This window comes from Mustela erminea, chromosome 18 (assembly GCF_009829155.1).
Source record: "Mustela erminea isolate mMusErm1 chromosome 18, mMusErm1.Pri, whole genome shotgun sequence".
NCBI lineage: Eukaryota > Metazoa > Chordata > Mammalia > Carnivora > Mustelidae > Mustela > Mustela erminea.
In genome coordinates, this window is record NC_045631.1 from 14,971,347 (window position 1) to 14,987,162 (window position 15,816).

A 15,816-nucleotide genomic window follows, 5' to 3' on the forward strand; every position below is an offset into this window, starting at 1 on the left:
AAGCCTGGGAGAAGGTGAGGGGCCGCCCACCTGCTCAGGGAGACTGGGGGCCCAAGCGGAAAAGTGAGAGGCACTCAGTGCAGCCTCCCAGGGCTGCCCTTGGCTCTCATGCTGGGCTTTGGCTCCAGTTGGTGGTGACTCTGAAGTGGGCTGCTAGGGTCTGGCAGGGGCTCTGCTGCTGCCAGGAGCCGGGCCGTGGCGTGAGGGTGGCCGTTGGCACAAGGACAGTCTTGTCCTGGGAAGAAAAGCTCCCAGGAGCATGACTAACACAATCCAGGACCCCCACCAGGCCTACAGCCCCTCAACTGTGGCTCTGTGCATGGGGCACAGCCAGCCTGGTGTGAGCAGAAAGACAATGTTTGGGCCTGGTGCACGCCAGCTTAATGAGAAAGTAAGAGCTCTGGAGACCGGTGCATAGGGCTTCCCAGCTCAGAGTTTAAATCCGGCTCTAGCTGCGAACTGAGGGCCTGCTCCAGGGATCCCAGACCCAGCCCTCTCCAGGGCCTTGGGACCTGGGGGCTCTGCGAGTTGAGCTGGAAAGGGCTGTGCTGGCAGGGGGGCCACTCTGGATCTCTGCCCTGGGAATGCCAGGCCACAAATGTCCAAACATTGTCTTTCTGCTCACACCAGGCCGGCTGTGCCCCGCACACAGAGCAGCCATTGAGGGGCTGTAGGCCTGGCTGGGGTCCCAGGCCGTGTTAGTCATGCTCCTGGGAAATTTTCCCCAGAAGTCTGGGGAGCAGACTCGCAGGTAGATAGGGACAGTTGGGCCCCATGGCCAGCCAGTGGCCATAAATGGGGATGAGAAGTGCAGGGAGTTTTCAGTCCTTGGAGGTGGGGGCGTGAATGCCCCGGCCTGTGTCCAGAGCCAGTGTCCCGTGTGGCCTGAGCTGGGGCCCGTCTGCCATCTTTCCTCCCCTGCGCTGAGGCCATGCCTGGTCCAAGCAGGTGGGGAGCGGCCCTCGGCGGACGCTGGGCAGCTGGTGCTTCAGATTTGTGCTGGTCCAGCGTGGACCATTGTCAGCCTGGTGCTGAAATCATCCATGGCAGGAGTGCTGGCATCCCAGGAGCTGACAAATTCAGGCTCCGAATTTGGGCTCCCGTCCCCTGGCCCTTAGAGCCTGTTCACAGCCCGCCACGGCCTTGGGCCCACTGTTCCTGGGGTGGGGCCTCGGGGACAGAGCTCTCGACTGGGCACGAGTGGGGCTCATCAAACTAGTTTATCACGAAGGACGGCCTGCTCCCCGCCAGCCGGGGGATTTGTAAGTCTGGCTGAAGACCGGCCTCCGGCAGCTGTGGTCCGACTGCTGCGGCCCTGGCCTCCTGACCTGACACCGACCTCGGTCACCACTGCCATGGGGCCGGGGCAGCGACTCAGCTGGGCCACTCTCCCTGCAGGTCCTACGCATACGCGGGCTTGGAGGCTGGGCCGAATGCTACTGCAGGAACTGGCTCCTGATGACCAGCGTCGGGCCAAGGTGTGTAACTATGAGTGCAAAGGGGAGAATGGCTCTGTGTGCGAGGGCGTCAGCCAGCTGTCCATCTACCCTGTGGAGGAGATGCAGCCCGGCTCCAGGAAGCATGAGTGTGCCTGCATCTCCCTGTGCTCCCTCTCCCACCCGCAGCCCTGCATCCCCAACAAAGGGAAGAGCTGGAGGCCTCCCTTCTCTGCCGGCCTTACTGGAGGGGCTTGTGTGGTGGGTGTGGGGGCAGTCAAGGGCTGTGTGGGCTCATGGCCTGCAGGACAGACATGCTCATCTGGGGGTCTCGCACGTGCTGTGTGGTCCAGAGGCCCTGAGCTTTCCCGGATGCCTGGGGGCCCCGTGACCTGGACAGCAGCCCCTCCCCATGACGGTGGCACAGACAGAGGCAGCTGGTGCCACTGAGACCAACAGCCCATGGCAAGTCACACTGCTCCTCACGTGTCCGTCTCTGTTGAGCACTCTCTGGGCCCACTAGCCACGGAGTGCTGGCCCACCTGACAGGTTCCCAGACTCCAGGCCTGGTTCTGCTCTACAGTTGTGTACTGAGACACCACCCAGGGCGCTGGCTGGTGATGGGGTCTCCATGCTATTGAGGCAGGTAGGCAAAGCGGGCATGACAGTGAGGCTCCCACCTAAGCAGCCCTGATGAGTGTGGCCAGAGTGCAAGCTGTCAGAGCTGGAATATTCCAGAAGGCCCAGCAGGCCAGGACCCCACTTGGGGCTGTACTACTCCACCTGGGCTGGAGGATAGCTTGTGGGCTCAGGGAGCCTTCCTGGGCCTGGCGGGGGTTCCGGTCTGACCCCGCAACACAGCGAGGGGCCGTGGCAGCATCTCACTTTTCTGGATCTACTTTTCTCCTCATACCTGCATGGCAGGGACGTAGAATTTTCCATAATATCAGCCGCTTGGGTGGCCTTTTCTTCTGTGGAAGAAAAGAGGGATGGGCGAGGACAGACACCATCCCCCAGGAGCTGGCAGGAGAAGGAAGGAGGGAAGGGGTGTTGGGTTGGGACAGACACGATCCTGCAGAGCTAGTGAGAGAAGGAAGGATGAACAGAGTGGGGGGATGGACACCATCCCCCAGGAGCTGGTAGGAAAGGAAGGTGGGGACAGACACCATCCCTGGGAGCTGGCAGGACAAGAAAGGATGGATGGAGGGGGTGGGGATAGACACCATCCCCCAAGAGCTGGTAGGAGAAGGAAGGAAGGACAGAGGGGGGACAGACACTATTCCCCAGGAGCTGTGGGAGAAGGAAGGGGGGTGATAGATACCATCCCCAGGGAGCTAGCAGAAGGAAGGAGGGATGGGGGGGGCAGACACCATCCTGCGGAGGTGGTAAGAGAAGGAAGGAGGGAGAGAGAGGGGACAGAAACCATCCACGGAGCTGGCAGGAGAAGTGGCCTGAGGTTAGCAGCTGCAGCCACGTGGTCCCTTGTTGGTGATCGTGGTGGCAAGGTTTGGGTGCCCAGGGTCTCAGGAGCCTGGCCAGCCACAAACCGTCCAGAGTGGTCTGCTGTCTGGCTTGAAACCCCCACTGACTCTATTTGCCACTACCCAGACCCCGAAGCCACCGTTTCCCCCCGACAGGCACCAACAGCCAGGGGCACTGTGTCTCACCAGAGACCCATTCTGTCCCCACAGGGAGGACTGTCACGTACCATGGATGCTTCCAACTGTGAGAGAAGGCACCCACACTTTCCTGGACTCCCTGGAGCAGGTCAACGCGATGGTGGACGTGTGCTCGGGGTTTTGCTTCCAGAAGGTAAGGGCACCTGTGAGGCGTGCATGTGTGCGGTGCCCTGCGTGGGGCAGGAGCCCGGGTTGGACGCAGGTTTGGGATGGCTGTGTGGTCTGTGCTTGCGTAGGCACCCCGGCCAGCCTGGGGCCGCGAGTGTCCGCTGGGCCGCGAGTCTGGAAGGATCGTGCCTTCCCCGATGGCAGGTGTCAAACTGACTGGGTTTGTTAGTGGGACGTGCTGGCTTGAGCTTGGGGAGAGTGGACGGCTTATTGGTTATGCCCATGGATGGGGCTGGGCGCTGAACCTGGCGTCAGGGCCGTGGTCACACATGTGCCTTTTTGTCAGTTGGGGCTTGGAGACGATTCTGCAGAGGGTGGGCGGGGTGCAGAGGCCTCTGTCGCAGCCTCGTGCGGGAGCTCTAGGTGGGACACGGTGGTCTAGGCTAGGTGGAGCTGGTAAGCAATGGGACCCCCAGAGTGCTGAGGTCTGGGTTGCAGTCCAGTGGCCCACATGTGGGCCCCGGGGCATGGCAGTAGGCTGAGGTCGGGGCTGCTCTCTTGTGCTGAGGACTGTGACCAGAGGCCACATAATAGGATGAGGCTAGGACAGGAGTGTCCTGGTGATGGTGGCACATATGTCCTTGTTCTTCCGGTGGCAGCCACACCCCTCACCACATAGGAATCACTCCGCCCTCCTAACAGCCATGTCTGGCAGGTGCTGAGACATGTGATTGTAGGTGAGGAAACGGAGGCAGAGAAGGTCATACATACTGTCCAAAGTTACCCATCCCCTATGTGAGGGAGCTAGGATTTGGACCCAGGCAGACCTCCTGGTTCTGACCCTGCTGGTGGCTTGGAGCTGCAGGAAGTGGGTTCTGGGGATGCTGGGGAGCCTGCCCTCCTTGATGCCTCTTGAGATGCGCCCATTAGGGCTGAGACAGAGCCTTTCCTGCACTTTCCAGCCCAAGCAGCAGCCTTTGGAGTGGGTCTCTGTGGCTCTAGCATTTCGGGGTGTCTGGGGTGTCCTTGGGGGCTCACAGCATCTGGCTGGGGCCCATGTTGCCAAGCTCTGCATGTGGGAGCAGAGCTGTGGGTGGAAGGCTGTGTGCATCTGCTACACGTGGCCCTTCCAGGGCTTCTGCACACCTGCCAGAGGTCTGCAGCCCTGGGAGTACCCACTGCCATCGCCAGTCCAAGGAGCTCGGCTGCACCAGACCTGGCCACTCCATCTGCAAACCTGGAGGTACCCCACATGCCGGGTGACCCACTTTACCCTCCTGGTGCTCCGAGGGGGACACGCTGCCCCCACATACTGCCTGAACCAGCAGGGGTCGTGGGAGCAGGCACCCAACCTGTCCTGACGGTGCCACGGTTCCTGCCGAGTGGCGTCTGGGGAGGGGACAGGCAGTTGCTCTTTCTTGCTGGGTTGGTCAGGCTCAGGGACCGCTCTGTCCTGGCACGGGCAGCACTTTCCCCATCTTGGGCTCCCTCTCGGGGACATCCTGGTGCTTATGCAACCCCTCCCCCACTGTGGAGCACTTCTGTGGTTTTCAGTGTTCCGCTTTGGTGAGTGAGGCCATGGTGACGTCATGGACCCCCACCGCGGAGCCAAGGCTGGGGTCAGGCTGGGCTTCCTGAGGGACGGTCTGGGTCGCGTGCCATCAGGGGCATTTGTGGCCCCAGCGGGGACGTCTCCACTGTGGTTTATGGGTTTGTCGCGATTGTGGCAGACAGAAGGACAGAAGGACACACGGGGCTCCATTAGCGCCATGACCATCTGACCACCAGCACGGGGCTCGGCCAATGTCACGTGTGTCCGAGCACAGAGAAGTCATCTGGTCTGATATTCTGCTGCTGCAGGGACAGACCTGCCCTGTCTCCATGCCTGCACCTGGGCTGGTGAGGGGCTCCAGCACCGTGGGCAGACAGACTGCTGGCTCCTGTTGCTTCCACAAGGATCATGCGTGTGGCCGGAGGTCCCCTTTCTCTACACCTGCTCCTGGTCTGTTGGAGGGCATGAATGAAGGGAGACGAGTATGAGCTCTTCCTATAGATGACTGATGGCTTGGGCAGGTCATCTCCGGCTTTCCTGTGGTGCTGATCCGGCTCTTTCCCTGCACCATGACTGTTCTGCCAGACCCACATGGATCCTGGCAGGTGCAGGCTGCCCTGGGGTGGGAGAAGGGTGCTGCCTCTGCAGCTGGCCAGCGGTGGGGCAGTGAGCATCTGGGTTTTGTGAATTAACCCCGTGGACCTCAGGATGTTTTTCCCTTTGCTAAAATGCTCGCCCGTCCTGTCTGCTGGTGACGACCTAGCACAGCCTTGGGGTTCTCTCACAATTTTGGCCATAAACCTGTCGACATTATACCGTGTGTGTCTTCAGAGAAAATTTATTGTGTTCTGGGGGTGGATGTCTATAAAGGTAACACACATCTATTTTAGAATATTTGGAAAATGTGAAATTAAATTAGAACTCACCAGTGATGTTACTGCATCAGAGAAAACCACCAACGGCATTTAACATCTTTAGGTCTTTCGTTCGAAGGGTATGTTGCCAGAATTCAAATCTTTAATGTTGAATCTTTCAGGGCACGTGGGTGGCTCAGCTGGTCGAGCATCCGACTCTTAGCTCAGCTCAGCTCATGGTCTCAGGGTCGTGAGATTGAGTCCCGCCTCAGACTCTGAGCTGGGCATGGAGACTGCTTAAAGAAAAAAAAAAAAGGAATCTATCCTTCCGTTTTCCTTTGTTCCACGTGTTCCTCGTGGCATGAGCTCACCCCTCCTGCCCACTCTGGGCTCTTTCTTCGTGGTTACAGGCCATGCTGCTGCGAACATTCCTGAAGGTCAACATTTCAGGGGCTCATATTGCTCTCCTCGCATCATCACAGGAGGAGTCACTGGTGTGAGGGACTTGCGTGTCTCCTGAGTCACTCATGAGACTTCAGGTTTGTTTCCATAAGCGTCATGTGGCCTCATTCCAAAGACGGTGGAAGGTGGCTTCAGAGTCTGTGACCTGGGTGCATGTCCCTGTGTAGACATGTCCTTGCCTTGTGGTCCTGGCCATTCTTGTGGTCCTGAACCATGGCATTCTCACTGATTCTCTACAATGCCATTTGAAGCTGTGGGTTTCCATGGTAGAGGGGAGTGTGAGCTGCTCCTGGCTCTGGGGCTGCCTCCCTGATCACACAGCTCCTACTTTGCAGCCCAACAGCAGTGGCATTGTGTCAGCAGAAGACACACACTCAGTGATGGGCTCTGAGGATGGGCTGTGGTTGACCGTGACGCCTGCCCTCCATGCCCATCCCAGCAGCCACCACCCCCAGGCACCTTCTTTCCTTCTGGGTGTGCATGTCCAAAGTGGCCTCGGAGTGAAGGGAGGCAGGAGATCGGTGAAGGCAAGCTCCGTTCTGGTTTTCAGATTTCATCAAAAAAACCCCACTTTCCTGAGTGCATCCATGGAGTTGAATGTGGTCTTGGGCAGAGCCCCTGGCTGCTTCTGCCCCTGATCAGTCTCAAGGTCTGAAGTCTTGGGCTGCTCAGCACCTGCCTCCTCACCTCAGTTTGCCCTCCTAAAGCCCGAAGTTCTGATCTCTGACGTTTTTGTGATTCTCTATAATTCTGGGGACTGACCGCAAGAAAGGCACTCAAGGACGACAGAGACGGACAGGCCTGTTGGGATGTCCATAACCTGACCTGTGGCCACGACTGTGACTTTGCAGGGGGGTTCCCGGGACGGGAGGGCCCAGCTGTGGCTACCATGACCCAGCACCCAACTGAATCACTGTGCATTTGGCACCCACAAGGCCCAGGCTCTGGACGCAGTTCTGGGTGGAGACCTGTCCCCCCACCCCGTCTCCCTATGCCCCTCCGATGGAAACGGTCCCACATCTGTGTCTCCCTCCTGCCTCCCCTTCTCCAAACATTGAGAAGATGGTGGGAGTGGGGGGAGCAGGGAAGCTGGCAGAGAAAGTTTAATCAATATTTAATTTTTATGGAAATCATGTAGAAATCCCCGACGGGCTGGAAATTGTCCTTTGTTTTCAGAATCCAGTTCTGTTCTGTTGTAAATAAAACCGCATTGATATCCACACTCCCCCAGTTCTGTTCTGTTGTAAATAAAACCGCATTGATATCCACACTCCCCCGCGCTCCAATGCACCCAGAACTTGATGGTTTCATCCACTCGAAGAAGCGGAGGGGCTTGGATCCCTGATGGGGTGCAACCCCCACCAGGGGAGGCCACTGGTAGAGGGACACTTCCTTCTGGGACCCGGACCCACTGGCACTTTTGAGGACACAGCAGACAGAGCCCAGATATGCGGGGTGAATGGATGCCCCATGGTGTGTCTGCACGTGGACCACAGCTGCAGGTTCCTCCACGGGGATCCAGCATGGGCACATGGATTTCTGAGGGAAGGGAAAGTCTGCGCTGAGGGATCCTGTTTCCAGGATGTTCTAGGGTAGCTGGATGACCATGAAGCACAAGTCAGAGCCATGGCTGACTATGGGAGGAAACGGGACCCAGTGATTCCCACGTGCAGAACCAAAGGGCTCAGCAAAGGGATGGGGTCTCGTGGCGGTGGGAAGGGTGTGGTGGTGTGAACTGGGGTGGCTAGTGAATTCCTCTCAGGGAAAGGGGCTTGAATAAGTGGGGGAGGTCTGGGGGCAGGACGATCCAGGGAGAGAGAACAGCACGTGCAAAGATCCTGAGCTCTGCATGTGCCAGTGGTGCATCGCCAAGTACCATAAGGACCCCAGTGTAGAAGGTCACCAAAACTGCCCGAACAAAGTGCGACAGACAGGGGGCTCATACTTCTTGGGGCTCTGGAAACCAGAAGCCCAAGGTGGGGTGTCGCTGGGCTGGTTTCTTCTCAGGCCTCATGGGCTCACAGACGGGTGTCCCGTGCCTGTGTGTTCATATGGTTGTCTGTGTGTCTGTGTCTGAATCTCTTTTTATGACCACACTAGTCGGATTGGCCCACACCCACCATGGCCCCATTTTAACTGAAGTACACCTTTAGAGACCCTGTCTCCGAATATAGCTGCATCCTGAGGTGAGGGTCGGTCGTGGGCTTGGGACAGAGGCCATGTGGTACAGAGAGATGGATGGGGGCTCCGCCAGTGCTGCTTCATGGCCCAGTCCAGGCCCCAGCCCTACATGCCAATGCAGGCCCCACTGTGGAGCCTAAGGGTGCGGCTGGTGGGGGGCTGGGCTGCTGTGGCCATGGACAGGTCTGACAGATGCAGTGGGGGTGGGACTTCCAACCTTCCAACCTGGGCAAAGCGTCAAACCCTCAGGTCCCCCAAGCATGGGAGTGGGCAATGGAGTCCTGAGAGATGAGAAGGGGCTCACAGGCAGGGAAACTGAGGCACAGAGGTGTCAGGGTCAGTGTCGGGATCTGAAGGGGTACACGCCTGCTGCTTCCTCCCTGGTCCCTACACCCAGGAAGCACACGCCTGAACACAGGAGCCCCCTCCCCCCGCCGCAGGCTCCGCACTGCCCCCCCCCCCCATGGCTGGGATGGGCCCGGTGACTTTCTGAGCACAGAGATCCTCACTTTGCCAAGCCATGCTCAGAAAACGCTATTGATTTTTCTTTTCTCTAATTTTACGAGATTTTTGCTGTGAGCAAAAAATAAAAAGGTCTGTATGGTGCTGCCTCGGCCCCCCACCTCCCTCCCTGCCACCTCCCTCCCTGCATTTCCATTTGTAAGAGGTAGGGGCAGGCAGGGATGATGGGGCTGGGTATCCTGGAGCACCCGCACGTGTCATGCCCCGTGCCGGGCCACCCTCATAAGGGACGTGCGAGGTGAATTTGATTGCCCGTGTTCAGTGGGGAAGGGCAGAGAGGCTCGGCACCTTTCCCGAGGTCGCCCAGTGCCCAGTGGTCTCCTCTGTGAGGTCAGAAGGAGCAGGGAACGAACCCCATAGAGGAGGCCAGGGAGGCCAGGAGCTGGCCTCACTGTGAGTGAGGCCAGGACATTCCCTGCCCCTAACCCTGGCAGAGCCGGCAAGGACTTGGGAATGTCCTGGCCTGCATCCCCTGCCCCCCGCAGCTGGGTTGGGCTGGTCTCCTCCCCAGGGAGCCCCAGCGGGAACACCAGAGGTCCCTTTGGGCTCACAGCCAGTGGGCCCACAACACAGTATGTGTGCTCACCTGCCCCATCCTGACCCTTACACACACTGACTCCTGCAGACGCCCCTGCGCTGGGTCCTCCCTGAACTCCCTCCGGCCCCCCAATGTTAGCCCTGGGCCTGGCTCACGCTGACTGTTTGTCGGGTCTCTGAACCCCTCTGAGCTCCTGGGGGCAGACGTCACGTTCTGTGCGCCATGCCTACCCGGGGCTGGCACAGGAAGGATGGGCACAATCCATGCTGTCAGGAGCCAGGAGGCCTGGCCCCGGTGGGCAACCCACATGCTTCTCACCCCTTGCTCCCCGGCAGGAGTTCCCCTTTGCCATCCCGTGGGGCTGGGAGTGCTATTGTTCTTACCCCATGCCTCAGTTCAGCCTCCGGGACGTGGTGGACAGTGCAGTGTATGGCCAGGAACCCAAGGCACAGAGGCTGGCTGAGTACTGCGAGGTCTACCAGATGCCCATGCAGGGTGAGTTCAGCGCCTGGGGCATGAGGCATGTGGGGCCCTCCCCACCATGTCTGCCACTTGTACTCTCCAGGCGTTTGGAGAGACCAGTGAGGCCGCGTGCGGCCTGGGGTGGGGAAGGTGAGGCCACAACCATCCCTGGAGGTAGACACGGGACACACCTGGCCTTTCCCTGAGTCTGGGGATTATGGTGCTTTGAGGAACAGCAGGAGAGCCACAAGATGAGGCCCCACAACCCTCGGGCAGAATCTGGAATGTTCTGTGCTGTTTGGGGAGCCAGGGCTTGCTGCCCGGGCCGTGGGAGGCTTCATCATCCCTAGAGCTCTCTCTGGGCACGGGCCTGGGTGGCCAACCCCTCCCCCTGGGCCTGCCTCAGTTTCCCCATCGGTGAAGCAGGAGACTGGGGGCGGTGGGTCCGGGTGGGGCGGTTGGTGGTCAGCCTCTGGCCTTTCAGACAGTCACTTCACGGACCAGCGGTCCCTGCCCACCAAAGCCAAGGTGTCTGTGTCTCTGTCGAGCTTCCTGGGAGCTGGGAACACATGGACGCAGCACCTCATTGAGCTTCTACACGGGGAGCTACTACTTCCACGTGACCCTGTACAAGGGTGAGTAAGGGCCGCAGGGCCTGGAGTCCCGAGGCCGGCCCAGGCGGCCGGGGAACCAGCACTGCAAACACATTCCCAGTCGTGCGGCCAGCCCGGGACTCGGGACATCCATTCTGGCGTCTTGCACTCCCACGCTATGACTGCTTTCCGAATTTCCCTTTGTTGTCAGAATCCACAGTAATTCTGTGAGACATCACCGGCTCATTCGTCTGATTTTCTGTGAGGCCAGAAGGAGCTCCTCAAAACGCTGTGTTTTTGAAGAGAGGTGCAAAGCCTCCCAGAGTTGGTGACCCCTAGTCTCCCCTGCAGAAGTGAGAGGACTCCCTGTGTTGAGTAGGACCGGGAACCCCAGCCAAGCAAGGGGCTGTCGGTCTGCCATCAGGTGTCACCCCCGTGCATCCAGATTCCTGACCAAACTATGAAGAGAAGCCCAGGTCCACAGTGTCCTGAGCTTGGCAGGGGGTTCTGGTCTGGTGGGAGAAGCCAAGAAAGCTGGTCGCTCATCCTTATGTCCTGAGTGTTACCAGCACCCCCAGGGGGGCAGCCGGATGACCTGTTCCAGGGTCCTGCCTGCTGTGGCCTGGCGCCCATGGAGTCCCATGGCACAGGCCGCTGGCCACCTGCTCGTCTAGAGGAGAGTAGCTGTCTGCACAGCTGGTGGTCTTGGTCTGCAAGTGGCCCCAGGGCCCAGTGGCTGGAGTGGCCATGTGTGATGGCCCTGGAGGCTCCCCCTGTGAGGCTTATGGAACTGGCGCGGGGTGGCCGCTGGCCTCTGCACCGACCCCCTAGTGACACGCAAGGGCACCTGGTCTGTCCTGGGTGACCTGTGGCCCATGGGACACACAGAACGGCTGCTGTGGGGACAGCCCGCAGAGCACAGAAGGCACCGCAGGTCTTGGGGTGCTGGGGACCCGATCCCGATCCTGATCCTGTGTTCACAACCCGTGATTTGGCTCCTCCTTTCCTCATCCCCAGTGTTGGGCAGTAGGAGCCCTGGTGAAGGCTGACGGTTGTTAGGCTTGGGGCAGAGACCAGCCCTGCCTGCAGCACCTTTGCGTGCCACTCCCCCCCACCCCAGCTCGCAAAGTAGGTGGTGTTGGGGCTTGTCGCTGTCCCCAAGACCCCAGGAGACACGCAAGCTCATTTATGGAGCACCGGTCCCCGGTTGGCAGACCCCGGATCTGTCGGAACGTGGCCGGAAGCTAGGTTCTGTGGCATTCCTCTGGGGGTCCTTCTGTGACATCTGGCTGCACCCCTTGACCGGCCCCCTACCCCTAGTTCCTGGGAGGCCCTGTGCTCTGTGAGACCGCACGTGGAGTTCCTCCATCCTCAGCATAAGGCCACCACTGAACGAGCCCGCAGCATCTTGCTGACCCACATGTGACACTGTTACAGGTGGGGAGGGCTGGAACCACGCCACAGGTCCCCGGGGTCCACTGCCGGGCGGGGGCTGGAAGCCCAGCCTCACAGGGACACCTGCACCATGTGTCCAGAGCCCCGTGTTGCTCTGTGATCCTGGCAGATGTCCTGCCTACTCTGAGCCATGCCTGTGGCCATGACTCCCTCTCAGGTTGTCAGCGACGCTCCCAGGAAATCGCCGTGCAGACGCCGACACACACAGGCCTGCAGGGTCTAGAAGGGCGTCAGGCCCCTGCCACCAGAACTGTGGTGTCTCCTGGAGGTATGCTCAGCTCTGCCTGCTGCCACGGTGGGGTCCATCACTGTCCTCAGCGGCCCCCGTCTCCCCCGCAGGATTCAAGGGCGAGAAGGACCGCTGGTGCAGCCGGTGCACCATCTGCGTGAAGACCCACGAGAGCAGCCACAGGGAGATCCAGATGTTCGACTCGGCCATCCTGCTGATCCAGAACCCATACAGGTCCCTGGTGGCCAAGTTTAACAGCAAGTGTGCCGGGCACCCGGGCTATGCAGCCAAACGAAACTGGAAGAGCAAAGGTAGGAAGAAGGGTGGGTGGGTGGGGGAGGCCGGGCAGTTCTTCTCCTGTGCAGACACATGTCTCCAGCCCTGCCCGGGCTCGGCCACTGCCCCCTGCAGTGTGGCCGGGACACAGGTCTGGGTGGTGAGTGTTGGGACACTGAGCAGTCAGAGGACAGCAGGTGTGGGGCCATGGGGCAGGCAGACCCGTCCCCACAGACCCTGTCCCTGCAGATGTCCCCATCGCCTCCAGCCCACCCTGGCCCTTGCTGGTGCCCCAGGTGCAGGAGGCTGAGCTCTGGTCCCTCCTCGGCTACCAGAGACCTCAGTTTACCCCCTAAGACACCAGGGCGGTCCCTGTCTGAGGGTGGTCGTAAAGACCAGGGAAAGTGAAGGATCCCCATGCCATCCGAGGTGGCTGGATGGTCACAAGTTGTGTTTATTGATGTTGACACCGTCCCCACCAAGACAAAAGCCCAAGCATGTCTTAATTTGCCAGGATAGAGCTCTCACAGATAGATATTCTTGGAACGTTGCTGGCTGCCCGGCGGCATCATGGGGTAGACTGGCCACCCCCAGGGACGTGGTTGGCATCAGGCCAGGACCTCACTCACTTAGCTTCAAAGGAGGACCCGGGCAGGTGCTCAGGGCTGCGCCTGTCCTCCGGCTGTCCCTGCTCATCCCCGTCAAGGTAAGCATGGATGAGGGTCACCCCGTCTCCCACCTATGACGAACACCACTGTGCCGTGTAGGTCCTGTGCCTCTCCTTGCCCCGGTGTGGGCCCCGCAGGCAGGGCGCTCACTATCCACAAGAGAGGGAACCAGCTCTCTCCACACACGCCACATCTGTCCTTGTGTGGGGCTGTACGACCACCAACTCAGAAGTGGCCTGGTGACCCAGGCTGGCCCTGAAGTGCTGCTCTTACTGCCCGCGGGTCGTCAGGAGGGCCTGGTCCAAGGGGCCGCCTGCCCTGGTCGCCCGCCTCCCCGGCTCCCCGCCCACAGCACCCACGAGGCGGGCCGACCTGAGCATTTCTTTCTGCAGAGTGGCCGGACTTCGTGCGAAGCTACGTGGCCTAGTGGTCCTTGAATGTGCTGGACCGGCTGCGATTCAGCAAGGGGCTACTGGTGATGCACTAGGAGGTGCTGCGCCACAGCCTGCTGCCCATGCTGTGGGAGATAGTGGCCTTCCTCAATGTGTCCGTGAGCAAGGAGTGGCTGCTATGCATGGAGAAAAACAAGGAGGGCAGCTTCAGAAGGCGTGGCCAGCACCGGCACAATCCTGAGTCCTTCACCCCCAAGATGAGGGCACTGATCCACGGCTACATCTGGACGGTGGACAAGGCGCTGCATGCCCATGGCAGGGCCAGGCTTCCCAGCGAGTATGTGCCCAGATGACTGCCCGGTTGCTCTGCCCACGCCGCCCTGACACTGCTCCATGGAGCTGGCTGCCGGAGCCATCGCAGGAACCCCGCGCTCACAGAACCGCTGCATGCGCTGCTGCACACTTGGGCGGAGACCCGCTCGGACTTGGTCACGCCGGCCTGCGCGTGTACGCTGGGCTCCAGGTGCGGCTCTCTCGCTTCCCGCTGCAGCCTTGCTGGCTGGGGTCCTTGCTCCGTAGTGCATGGCTGGGCAGGCGTCAGTGCTGTGGGCAGCAAGTACTGCGGTGTGGATGTGAGCTCACGGAGGCTGCTGAAGCCCGTGACCCTAAACGGCACATCCGACGCCCTGTGAACACCTGCGGTATGGCCACCAGGCTCCCGGGTCCACAATCCTGTATCTCCCTTCTCCATAGACCAGTAGGCAGTGCACAGTGGGGCCTCCCCTGACCCCATGCTGCACATGACCTCAGGACCTGCCACAGCTCTGTGCACCCCCACTACCCCATCCAACATCAGCACTCTGTGGAGGGGTCCCCTTGCCTGGCTTTTTCCTCTCATGTCCTAGAGGCAGGGTGTGGGGCAACGGGGCATGGGGCAGGGAAGAGCTGGCCTCCAGGGCCTGCACATGGGGAGACCCAGGTGGGATGGGTCTTGGTGTCACATGGACCAGTGACCCCACCCATCTTGGTCACGTCCCCCATCCACACAACCGTTGGTGGAGGGGCCATGGCCAAATCTTCTGAGTTTACACACACCCACCACCCACCCCTACCCCACCCCCCAGCTGCCGGATCCCTGGGCCTCGTCGCCACACCCTCTGTCTCTGTGGGGGCCTACTTTCTTTCCCACTCGTTCACCCCGGAGGAAGGGTCCAAACGAGTGCAGTGGGCTGCTGTGTGCTAGCTGGCCAGCGGCTGGGGGGAGCCGTAGGAAAGCCGCCCACCCCAGCTCACAGCCTCAAGAGGCAGAGAAGGGGTAGTCACAGAGGGGAAGAAACCCAGTAGCAGAGGACTGTGCATTCCATGCAGGATCAGGGTCACCATACGGGCTGGTCTGGAGGGATCTGTAGGAATTACGCCAACAGAGCCGAGGGAAGGACCTTGAGGCAGAGAGAACAGTGTGTGCAAAGGCTCAGGGGCTTGGAGAACGGGGGGATGGGCTGTGGGGCATGTGTGTCTGAGTTTCTGCAGCTGGGGGCAGAGTGGGTGGGTGAGGACAGAGGTGGGGACACAGAGAGGGACCGTCCTCAGCCACCTGGTGCTCAGCCTGGAGGGGCAGAGCTCCCTTCAGAGGTACCTCAGGTTCAAAATGAGGCCACGCTACCAGGTCTCCAGTGTTTGGGGGGGGTTGGACCCTTGCCAGGTGGATGATGGTGTGTGGGCCCCTTGACAGCTTCTCCAGCTTGGAGTGATGGCAGCAGGGCCCCTTGGTCTGCCCTTCTGCAGTCTGAGCCATGCTGCCCCAGGGGAAGAAAATGGGGTGAGAGATTTGGGGAAACCAGCATTCGAATGTCCTGACCCTTCCCTCCCCCCAGCTCTGGGAAGCCGAGAGCCACTGTGGTGAGAGCAGGTGGAGTGGAGGGCCTGGCGGGCTGCCCTTCTTCGGAGGTAGGCCTCCACACCTGTCCCTGCCAAACCCACCGTGGTGCTGAGCCTGTCCTGGGCCATCCCACAGCCGCTCTCTGCTTAATGCTGGCAATGCTTATTGGCACGGCCTGGGCTCTGAGATTCAGTCTGGGAAAGCCCCTAACGAAACTGTTTCTCTGGAGTCATAGGAAGAGGTGAGGCCTGCCAGGAGGCCCCACCTGCCGTGCACCCAAGGGTCCCCGCACCCCTTGAAGCGAGCCTAGAGTCTGGACAGGATGAAGAGCCGGATGCTGGCTGCCTCCTGAGCATGGCTCCCAGCTCTGGCCCTCACTCTTCCCGGCCCCCCGTGTGACTTTGGGGTGAAGACCCAGATGCCAGGGAGGCTGGGAAGGGCAGAGGTGTGGCTGGAGGGCCAGGCCCACTGACCCTTGGGCCTCCCACCCTCCTGCCCAACCTGGAATCAGGACAGCATCAGCCAGACCC

At 60.3% G+C, this 15,816-nt stretch overlaps 1 pseudogene; it reads left to right on the forward strand.

Annotated features, from left to right (window-relative positions):
- Nucleotides 1-931: 931 nt before the first annotated feature.
- Nucleotides 932-13,760, forward strand: LOC116577992 (annotated as a pseudogene).
- Nucleotides 13,761-15,816: the final 2,056 nt, after the last annotated feature.